Here is a 12,543-nt window from a genome sequence, read left to right as displayed (position 1 = left end):
AATGGAAATGAACAGATAACCCCCTTGTCTTACACCAGGCTCCACTTGAGAGCCACGTGCTCAGTTTCCAAAGCTGAACCTGAGATTTTACATTTAAAAAACTGCATTTCCCCAGGCAGGCAGGGAGTGTGTGTGTGTTCTTTTTAAAAGGGATAAAAAAACATCTTTTAAAAGCAACCACATATTACAGCCAAATGAACTCAATTACTAGATTACCAACACACTCTCAGCAGGTGTAAAGGCTGGGCCCTCCTATCCATCAGTAGACAATTAGGTACCTCACACCTAGCACACGACATAAACAATCACTGAAGAGAAAACTTCTAGTGGAAGATGAGTTTTTTGGTTTTTTTTTATAAAGGTCTGCTAGAGTTTGAAAGCTGATCTAAGTTCTATTCTAAAGGATCCGACAAACACCAATGAAGCTTTTAGAAATTTTTTGTTATTTTTACAGACTGATACCCTGGATCATGCCTCAAAACTACTCTGGTCTTTAGTCAGAGACCTTCTAATTACTTTCTCCTTCCATGACACCCAGAATCAGACAAACCAAACTGCCCACGGCAGCCTGTACTTTATATCCCAGTCTAGTTATCCCTTGAAAGCAACCTGTAACCATCTTCCCTCTTCAGCAATACAGGGAATCAGTCATGGAATGGAATACAGACTGCAAACTTAATGCTTTTCTTCTCATCTGATGGCTCCTTCAGCGTTAAGATTAATTTTGCTATCTTGCAACCACCACAATAAGAAAGCACAAAGCATCGCTGCTGCTCCATGCTGAGGGGAAACTCAGGCTGGTGAGGCTTTTACAAAATACACTCAAGTATCTTCCAAATTAAATAATTTAAAGGGACAGCAATAATGATTTTCAGCATTCATTTTAAGGTGGTCATTAGTTAAATTACACTTCACAGCAGAATTAATCTGCAAAGACACAAAACATACTACAGCAGTTAGAAGATGCAATGTGAAAAGCCACCATCCCAAAGCAGAATGCACTGAACAAATGTAGGTCTTTGCTGGCACGAAAGGTGAAGAACAGAGTATAAAGCTATAGAAAATGTTTTAAGATTGCACTGCTATTGTTGTACTTACCATCAGTGTCTGATTATTTCGAGACTTTTCAATGGTAGAGGATAAAACCTCACATAAAAACCAAGACTCAGGAATGAACAGGACCACACAGAATAAGCTTAATATACACCATCTGGCACAGCAAACGTTTTACTTCTTCCCCATGCCAGGAAAAGAACAGGCCACATAAGCAGTTGTTGAGACAGCAAAATGTCCCTGCGAAGTCTAAGATCCACACTCAGAAGTCAAAGATTAAACAAGGTAAACAGCCTTCTACGCTGACCAGATTAGTTCACTTTACTTGCCTGACAAATAAGCTTTCTTAAAGAAAACAGCTGGCCAACAGTAATTCTTTTCCATGAGGCATTCTATAAAAATCCCAAAACAAAACCATACAAATGTTGAAAGAAAACTGGATTTACCTGTTACCATCAAGAACATTCTGCAATAAAGACAACTTTAGAGGTGAGGAAAGCTGAAGTAAAATTGAGACTGAGAATCAACTGTGACAAGAAAGGTAATGAAATTAATTTAAGTGCACACAAAGCCTTTGTGCACCTTCTATGACCTATATATAGAACAGGCTGATGAAGCTTTGCATACTCCACAGCCTGCTGTTTTTGCATAGTGCAATCCAGCCACCTTTATACTGAAAGAAGCAATCTGCCAGAGATGAATAATGCCAAAACATGAACTATTTTAGATGAAGGGATTCATTCATCCTGCTCTCAAATTCTGGTATTAAAGGAACTCAGCACTTAGATCCTGATGTTAACACCATTTAGATACATCTGTAAAACCCAGGAAAAGATTATACAAAAGGTAAATTAAACGGGGGTATGGATGTAGAAAACACCATCAATACATTAGATAGCAAGGGATAAAAGTTTACACGAAGTGGAAGAATCATCTGTTTATTAATTTGATTTCTGTATTAAGGTATTCATGCTACACTTTTTTTTTAATTCCAAATCAAAGATTGGCAAGATGACTTGGTAAAGAACCGAGAGGTAATGAAACTGCAGAGCCCACATGATTTTATTTTTTTTTGTAAAGGAAGGGGAGGAGGGGAAAATCAACAGAATCCACCCTACAACTCAAAAATCAGCCATGGGTCATTTACCATGAATTCAAACACTTGTTATCACTGTAAGTGACCTACCGATCTTCTTTATACATTCAACATTTTAGGAATGGTGGACACTATTTCACTTTTACCATATACATTATCTTAGCTGGAAAATTAATTATATTAAAGGATAATAATTATAAATTCACTATAAAAAGTAGCACAACATAGTATAAATCAAATTCTCACAAGAACGACAGCTACTTAGTTCCAACTAAGAAACTACATTCAATGTATTAAACAAACAGATACTTAGAAAGCTAAATGTGGATGCTAATTCTTTTTTGCATGCAGCAAAGTCATCAGATCCATATTCCTGAACAGCTCTGACAAGGTGCAGTGTGGCATCTGTTCAAAAGCACTTGTCAGTAGAGACACAAGGTGTTGAAAACAGTGAAAAGTTTGGAGTACGAAAAGGTATAAATGCAGGAGGATGGGGACTGCTGATTGACAGAGGCTGGGATTAGGTAAGGCTAGCTGCTGAAGGTGATAAAGCAGTCAGAGGAAAGAAGCCAGCATGGAGAATTCTCTGTACAGTGGCAAAAGGGAAGAACAAGTCAACTGCAAAAAGCTTTTGCACCATTTCCAACCATCACTGCCCGCCCTGAACAAACAGAGACCTGCTCCTCTATGGGAAACTGCTGGGAAGTGGTAGTAAGTATACTGTTATGACAGAATTAGTACCCCAGTAGCAAGAGAAAAGTGAACTTAAAAGGAAAGGAAGTGAGCTTTTGACAAAGCAGAGCTCTACAGCACCGGGAGGTACATGGCTCCTTCCAAAAAGGAAGAGGTGTTAGGAATTCGTGGCAGTACTGCAGTAACAAGGACTAGGAGTGCACTCGGTGCCGCAGGTAATGTAAGCTACATGGCATTTATCATTTCCTGAAGACACACATTAATTAATGTAATCCAACACCATGTAACTGAAGAAGGTAATTTTAGACTGGGTTCCTTACGAAAACAAGACTTGTGAGATCACAAAGTCTGTCAATCCTCTGTAATGGCTTCTGAACCTGGCCAACCACCATTCCAAGCAACGGTCATTGTATAATATTCCTAACAGCTTCATGGGAAAGACACGGCTAAACCATGCTCTAAAAGAAAAGAAGGGTTGTGTTTCACTCACCCAACAGCTTAGCAGCATACATCTGACCAACCATTTGCGTTTAAGACTGCTCTGCATCCAGGAAACATTGGAGGTAAGTAAACAATGCTTTACTAGCTCTGTTGTCCAAGGAACAGCTCGTATATGTTGAAGATTTGCATTAAAACACATAACATGACATTGCTTACTGTTGTTGAAACAGATCCCTGAGCCATTTAAAAAAATCAGAAGAGCAGAATCAAGAGACAATCCACTACAGGTGTGAGTCAAGCCTTTGTGAAACCATTCCTATCAGGCATTGGTTTGTATTTCAGGAGAGCACCACAGCTATCAACAACATCATTCTGTCTCCTCACAGATGATCTTTTTTTTAAAAAAGCTTAATTTAATGAAGTTTAACTGACCTCCTTTAAATCAACATCCATTCACAGCTCCATCTTGGGATAAACTCCCCTATGCTGAGATTCATAGGAGGCATTACAGGCAGTCACATAACTGTGCTCGAGAACATAAAAATAGAAAAGTCAGTAGACAGAAGAATGCTTTTTTAAAGGGGTAAGAGAAACAAAATTTAAACTAAACAAAAAGTTAGAGTACTTAAATGCACTTCAGTACTAAAACTATTTACTTTATCTGCAAACAAAATAACATTTGGCAAATTACTCAAGTCCTTCAGTGGATGCTTCTGATAATTACCCTGCGGTCCCTCTGTGGCATAGAAAGCCATGCACACAACAGAGTATGCCGATTTGCAACAAGCTCATTTCTATAAAAATAGAACAAATTCCCAGTTTTCAAGAAGGAAATGTACTCTCAAACATGGCTTAAAAGGATATAATAGCTGATGCTAAGAAAGCTGTGTGCCCTAATGTACTTACTTCCCAGAGTAGTGCTCTCATACCCATGATGAGAAATTTGATTCTTGCCTATACCTACCTTTTTGTGGAAATAATGCACTCTGATCATTTACTTAGACCAGTTTGGCACCATTCATTTCTGCCCGTAATTTACAACTGAAGAGTATGCCAACATATGCTTACCTGGAGTACCACTCACCCAACACTATTTCAGAATATTCCTCATCTCCCAGTGCAATTTTTTACTAATGCCTGGTGAGGATTTCACACTGATTTTCCCTTATACAGTTTACTCAGCTGGGATATGACAAGTTCAGTGAAACAAAGGAAGTTCTTTAAGAACGCTGTCTCTCAGTTCTGTTTCTTTGTTGCTCATGTTTTTCAAACCATCTAAAAATGTTTTGTTTTTAATATTCTTCATTAAGAATTTGCCATTTAAAAATGCTTTGAATTCAAACTTGTACTCAAAATGGCTAGAAATTATGATTTGGCTATTGTCACAATTAAGGCTTGTATTGACGGTACCATTTAAAACTTCTAAGGACATATTCCCACAGGTTTGAGGATGAAGACACTGGCTCCTTTGGTTCCAACGTCAGAGCTCTGCACCCCAGTTGAAGCTCTCCTTTCCTTTATACATGGAATCTGCATGACCTGTGAGTAATGGAGGAAAAAAAAAGAAAGCCAGAAAGAGCTCACAGCTTGCTAAAGATTATGCAGGAAGCCTGCAATCAAATTAGGGTCTTTCAAGTTCCCAGCTATCGACAAAAATTACTGCAATGCCCTCTCAGATCAAGTTACAGGTATAGCTTCAGTGATTTATTCTTGAGTAACAGAAACAATAGACACCTAAAAGAAAAGCCAGGCTAACCAAGAAAATGTAAGGCAAGAAACAGGCAAGAGTACGTTTTTTGAGCAGCAGAATCTAATCTAGCAGTCGGATGGATTATCCTGCATACCACTGATAGCATAGCAGGAATTTATTGTTTCTGACACATAGGTAACAGGATCATATATGTTATATAAACAATTTCTTTAAGAATAGATATTGGTTCTCAGCTCTGGAGCACCTTCCACCTGCAGTGCCCTCCTCACCATGGTCTAAAAGAAACTGCATCAGCTGGGAGAGCAGCTCTAAGCTGTGAGCGTGGCTGACCTTCCTGGGCAGCCCTTTCACTGCACATGCTGCCTCGTCACAGGCCATGCAAGAGCTCCTGAGCCCCAAATCAAGCCAGATTTGTCAAAAACTAAAATAAAATAAAAAAATGGCACCAACACTAATCACTATTCCACCTGCTCACCTCACTCAGGGTTTCCCACTCTGCATGTTAATTGTACTGAATAATGTTATATAATAAACAGATTTCCCCAATCATTTAAGGTATTTAACTGTTGGTAATTCCAATTTAAATTAATGGGAACTGTGCATCTTAATCCTCTTGAGATCACTTAAAGGATCTCAGAACAAATCAATGAAATCAAAATACTCTCTGCAAAATGTGAATCATTTCAAGACATAAAACTGGGAGAAGCTGTTGGTAGTATGTTCTACATTTCCCATGGTAGCATAAATGTTTCTCCTGGAGGTACAAGCAGGCCCTTTCCCAGCAGTGTGCCCCTCACTTCAGAGAGAGGTTTGTCTCTCTAACATAAGAGAGAAGCCTCCTTTGCCTAATTACTGCATGTAACTGCAGCTACACATTAAAATAGCTCAGCACAGTAGGAGCTAGCTGGATGGCTAGCATCCTGACAGGAAAGTTCTTCTCTGAATAAAAAGTTCTGAAAGAAAACTGATTGTTTTCCCGTCTCCTCATTTACAGGTCACCAATAAAAAGACGAGGAAAAGCTTACCAAGGAAAAATCCTGAGAAATAACAAAATTCCTGCCTAGATCCTGAACACGAGCTGGGCTCAAGAGGAGGTGATTTCTTAACACAATCCCCTCACATACAGAGCAGGCAGAGGAAGGATGACTTGAAAGTCAAGTGCTGAAAATAGCATACCCATCATCTGTATCTTTCAAAAGCCAGAACTGGTCTTTAGAAAGAACCTGATCTTATCAAGATGCAAGTACAGAGAAATATTCCTCCAAAGACATGGTCTGTAAAATAACGACATGGAACATGTGGCAAGCAAGACGACCAGTTAAACTTTGATAGAGATCCTAACTACAGAAAGTCTGGGGACAGCAAACTCAGAAGGCCTCAGCGAAAGGGCACGATTCCATTTACTACTCTGACATCTGTATCAGAGCCTCGTTTCCCACAAATACATGGAGACAAACCTCCCAGGGGAAGAGCAGCCTTGGGCAAAAGGAGAGAGGGAAGACGACTACCACTCAGGCGATCCGAAGCTTCCCAAGGACAAGCCACCTGTTGCTTCAGAGTTTGCAGCCTAATGCACAGGAGGTGACCCCTCAGAAATCAACTGCAGCATATGAAAACATACATTACTGTGTACTGCTGCAGAGAGCTCAAAGTCTTAACTTCTGCAGCGTAAGCATAACCTGGCCCTTCAGTCTAACATCACATTATTGGTGCAGGAAGTTCCAGTAACGATAGACATCCACAGAGTTGCTCCACTAAGCCTTTTTAAACACCATTTTTCCCAATTGTTTTGACAGCTCAGCTTCATACAAACCCCAAGATTTGACTAGGATAAGTCACCTTCAAGCAGCTTTAAGGGGATGGTGCACCATTACCTAATGAAACTAAAGAAACTCCTTTGGCTGCAATACACTGACGCTAAATCCCATATTCACTTGCACTAAAGCACAGAGGTCTTAACACATCTTAAGAGATGTCAAGAGAACTCCAGCAGCTAACTGTTAGCTCCCCTCAAAATGTGAACTGTTACTCCATCTAAAGAAAGATGAGAAGCAGCATAGATTAATGATGCAGAGCTAATTAAAGAAGTAAATAATGGTGATGTACCCTGAGCCAAAGAGGTAACAAATAATGCAGCAGGAAATAAGTATGAGGGCTTGATTAATTAAACTAAATTTCTAAAGGTAGATAGGACTATAAAATGTCAAATATGAAATTAATGCAGAGTAGGTTTATTAGAAAAATGAATTATAGTTTAATATAAATTACATTAAGAGTTTGTTTTCTGTAGCCAGTGCTGTTGTACTTAATTGTTATAGCTTATTTTTGGAGGGGAGAAAAAGCTGCCCATGACTAAAGCCAAGACTGCTAGTGTCCCACAATAGCTGGGGTGAAGAAGGCAACTCAGCAGAACCCATATTCAGGAAAGGGCCTCCCCCCCCCCAAGCAAAACCCATGCTGCTGTATACTTCAAATATTACTGCAGCTCTGAAACAAGAATTTCCCACTCAAATCAGAGAAAGGATCAAAAAGCTTCAACCCTTCTGCTCCCCTTCCAGCTCCACACACACAAGCAGATGAAAGCAAACGTCTCTGCCTCCAAGTCTCCTTAGCACACATGTAAACAGATTTGGGCAGCCACGACAATAACAGGAATGTGCCCATCATACACCAGAGATCACTGTATGTCCTGAAGACACCATCAGAGTAAAACCCAAGAATTAAGCTTCAACGTGCTACAAGAATGAAGGAAGAATGTGGATGCACATGTTCTGGACTGGACATATAGCATTTGATGCCTTGCACAGAGCCCACGTCTGCTGCTTTATTAGGTTCATCTTTCTGAACAGTGGTACTTAAGTCATTGCAAGAAACACTATGTATTTAGAGCAGAAAATGATAGGTAAGGATTTACCACTAAAATGGAGACACGTGAAAGCCTGACTGCAAATAGTTATGTATTTCCATATTCACAAGTGTTAACCTGATCATCTTGGCAGGAGAACATGATACTTAAGGCACCATCATAGAATCAGAACTGCTGATGTTAGACCATTTCCAGAGGACCCGTCCAGGTCCAATACTCCTCAGATACAATGAAGTTAGCTAAAGCAGGTTACTCACCCAAAGCATCTCAAAGAATGGAGACTACACAGCCTCTCTGGGTAACCTTTTCCAGTTTTTGATCATCTTCACCATTAAAAAAAAGTTATACATGAAATTCTGTTTAAATATAGGATATTTCAGTTTGTGCCCATTGCCTTTGTTCACTGGACACTTCTGAGAAGAATCTGGCTCCATCTTCTTTACTCCCCCCCATCAGGTATTTATACATTCATAAAAATCTCATCAAGCCTTCTCTAAGCTAAGCAGCCCCAGCTCTGTTAGCCTCTCCTCATATGCTGGATAATCCAACCTCTTAATTGTCTTCGTGGCCCAAAAGGCCACACTCATTCCAGAACATTCATGCCCTTCCCGTGTTGGAAAATTCAGCCCTGGGCACTCCAGATGCTGTCTTACTGGTGTCAAGTAGAGATGCATCTCCTCTGACCTGCTGGCAATGCTTGTCTTACTGCAGCTCAGGATACTTAGGGCCACCTTAGCTGCAAGGTCACATTTCTCACACACTGTCCTTAGGAATAGTAACTGCGAACAGTGGGGAGTGGGGGGAGGAGAAAAGTGGAAAAGAACCCTGGTAAACATGCTTTTCTATGCCTTAATGTTTAACAGAGCTTTTTAATCTACAAAAGATTGCATACCTGATAGTAACTCAAGAATATTTGTTTGAAATTTATTCATCTACTACTACATCAGTCTTAGTCCTTAACATTACATCAATCCTAACTCAACAGCATTACCATGGTTACACTACTATTACAATTTAACCTTGCAGGTGTCTTATCGAGATGTCTGGTACCAAAACAATCCCAGTATTCATTCTGTATACGTTCCAATCTAGTTATATCTACTCCATTAACATACGGCCACAATCTCTATTCCTTAATTAACAGAGAATCACAATACCATCTTCTGATTCAAAAGTAAGCTATTGTGTAACATCCTTCCCATAGCCCAATCCCTAACACAAAACAGCAAAGCTCCCAATTAGCTGCCCATCTTAGGGAGCTGCCTTCCTTCAACTCCCATTCATGTATTACTGAAACCCTTTCTCATCAGCAGCACCATTAGTTATAAAAACATCCACAACTCCATGGAGAAAGAAAATTTAAAGAGCTTTATCAAAGAGGAACAGTCAAAGACACACTTTAAAAGCTATTTTAAAAATGAATGGCCTTCAAATAGTAGGAAGAGTTTGTAATGCCAACCAAGACACAACCTGAATGCATAAGGAATCCTTAAATTATGTAGTCTACTTAAGGTAGGACAAACTTTGAAAAGTCCAAGCAGAATTTGGTGATCTGATCCCACTTAGTAGAACTTGGGATTTTGTGCAGCCCAAGACAAAGCCAAGCATTAGCACTGCTTGTGGTAATGCCCCAGTTCAGCTCTGGAAGCCAGAGCAATGCAGAATGTAGTGCACCTCGCTACATTTTCTGGGTGCAATTTACAAAGCAGCAGTAAGCAACTTGTTAGAATACATAGCTTAAAACTGTCAACACAGCTAGAACTGGGATCCTTAGCTACATGATAGTTTGGTATTCTGTTAGCTTCCATGCTTTTCAACACCAAACGTACTCCTCCACCATTCCTGCCTTCATTTTCCTGTTATTCTTCTCTTGAAGTACTTATCTGTAATGATGTTTCACTTCCCTGTCACCGTGAATCAGTGTTCATTGTCCAGTGACCAAGTTGATAAACACTGATTCATTCATTCTTCCTTCATTAAGCTAGTCTGTTTTGCTCCTGATTTATTTCATATCTGCCTGTATCTTCTGGCCTGATGTAGTCAGAAGTGCTTTACAAAGGGGCTGTATCTTGTGTTTGAGATTTGCAGTTGAAGTTTTGCCTAAACATGTGCTGCATGACATTTTTAAATGGGGCTAAAACTGTAAGTTCTATTTTGAGCCGAGTAGGGTCCTGGGATTTCAGTGAGTTAAATAATGTTGAAATAACAGAAATTATGAGAAATTTTTAAACTTACTTTTTAGGGATGTGGAAGATTCAAATTCGAGCAATTTCCAAACTATTTCACAATCTATTTACGGTACACCTGGGAAGTGATTAACTGATGTAATTATACTGTCCATATATTCCACTAGTGTCTGCAATAATCCATAGAATTAGTGTAATAAATAATGATTATTTTATTTTGAAAGTTCAAACCACACTAGAGCAGATCTTTGAAAGCAATTCAAGAGCCATAAATTGAAATGCCAGTTTAAAATGTTGTATAAAATAGATAGCAAAGAATCAAAAACCTACATACTGGAAAAATTCGGCTCTTGCCACAGGTTCTGTTCACTACAAGCTCTTTCACACTTGCTGTCAGCCTTAGGACAAATCTCATTTAAAACAGCACAATTTCATGCTACTTTTTCCTCTCACGACAGAAACAGTAGTTTTTGTCATGGCCGTTATAGGCAACATATTGGCTTAGGAAAATTTTCAGTTATCTCCGCGTCAGCTAAGAACAAGCATCTCACCTTGATGATGTTTTATGGAGACAATCTGATCATGCAAGCAGTTTACACACTTGCTTAGTTTCCTGAAATGCCTAAGCATAATTATTTATTTTGATGAGCTTGCTCTCATATAAAATGAGAGTGGACATGCAAATCCTTGCAAGTCCTAACTTTGCACTTATAATCCAGATGCATGTTTTCTGTGAAAATGGAAATCGGCACAATTACTGGAAGTATGACTGAAGCCAGAGTTGCCCAAGACCAAAAACCCAAGACCCAAGTATTAGGATACCTACACTGAAGGAACTGCACATCAGTACGCTCTTGTGGATGAGTGGAACCTAGAAAACATGTCCCATATTAGAGCCCTTGTATCTCTATTCAAGGGGTTTCATTACAAGACTACTTTTATTTCCCAAACAGATAATCGTATTTCCAGGATATACTATCCTGTGTCTGTGACCACCAGGAGCACAGTGACTACAGCCATCACGGAACGGTTAAAAAGTCAGAAACATTTTTGTAGCTCATTAAAAATAAATATTTCTAAGCTAATTTTACACACAGCATATACTAGAAATTGCCATTCCTGTACTAATGAGAGCCAAACAAATTACTCATAATGAGTATTTTCCTTCAGAAATGACAGTGTTTTGCCTTTTAATTATACCTGAATAGAGCTGATTTTCTGCAATTTATTTCTTATTCAAAATGAAATCCATGTTAAATCATTTGGGAAGTAGAAAAAAAAACACTATATGTGGATTGTAGGCTTATTTCCTACAGGTCTGCATAAGGCAGGGTTGTGCTAATTTTACATCTATGCAAAAGCATATGCACATATCCAAACTGACCTGGAAATTGCATTGCCAAACCAAATGGAGACTCAGACTCGTTGCATTTAGGTTGGTAATTGGCAGGGGAGAGTCAGCTTCCCACCATCTAAAAAAGACAGTGAAATCCAGCTGTCTTCCCCCTGTGATGGTCACACAAATTATCTAGTCATTTCATGCCTAACAGGTTTCCAATATGAGATAATGTATGTTGCAAAATAATTCTCCCAATCAAAAGAAAAGATTAATTCTTCGCTGTCCCTCAGTTAACACAGTGACAATTGCTCAGGTTGCTATTTCCTGCAACAGCATTTATTTACCAAATAGAGCAGGCAGCCATGAGCTATTGTCAGGAGCATTTTTCTGAAAACTTCATGCCTGAATATGATTCACAAAATCACGAACAGAAAAACAATGAATAATGGTTTTGCTGAATTATTTCTGGTTTGCACTGCTGATAAAAAGGGCAGAATACAACCCTGATATGAGAATGGCAGCCTTCGGACTGGAATGTCCTTCCCCAAGGTAGCTGCTCTGGATTTGATCTGCCATTGTGAAGCAAATGCATCCAATAAAAAACTCAGACCATGGAGTATTATTTACCAAAGAACAACTGTTTGGCTGACCAATATCTGTACTAGTGGTACCCGATGTGCATACTTACAGGAAAGGAACACAGTGTAATTTGGCATCAGAAAGATGACTACTATTAATGTGCTCTTCAGAATGAATATATTCCTCACATGTATACTGGATAGATTTCCTGAATTTGTACTGATTTACATAACACCAGGCTTCAGTCATAATTTCATCCCTTTACTTTATCCCACTAACCATCCTTACCTTTCACAAAATTTGTCTAATTTGGTTTTTAATTCTTTCTTTATATTGACTTTTGTTCAGCTTCCTAACTACCTGTATTAATTCCATTTGCAACCTGAATTTGCCCTAGAGACCAAGATTTCTGACAAGAATCTACCTTTATTAGTCAATACCTGGAACCTACAATGCTTCCAAGTTTCCAGACAATGAAGGGGAAAACAAAGCACTGAATGTAAAGGTCCAGTACAAGTACTGGTTGGGGAAAACTGCATTTCAGTAAGCCATCCAAGACTGAAGACTTCCTTATTATTT

At 39.1% G+C, this 12,543-nt stretch overlaps 1 long non-coding RNA gene across 2 annotated transcripts in view; it reads right to left on the bottom strand.

The window, feature by feature from the left end:
• The window catches only part of LOC125182847 (uncharacterized), a 91,956-nt gene that overhangs the window by 48,157 nt on the left and 31,256 nt on the right, over positions 1-12,543 (bottom strand). The gene's annotated exons all lie outside the window — the stretch shown is intronic.

This window comes from Anser cygnoides, chromosome 19 (assembly GCF_040182565.1).
Source record: "Anser cygnoides isolate HZ-2024a breed goose chromosome 19, Taihu_goose_T2T_genome, whole genome shotgun sequence".
NCBI classification, from domain to species: domain Eukaryota; kingdom Metazoa; phylum Chordata; class Aves; order Anseriformes; family Anatidae; genus Anser; species Anser cygnoides.
The sequence above is the reverse complement of the archived record's forward strand: the minus strand, read 5'-3'. Positions and strand labels throughout refer to the sequence as shown.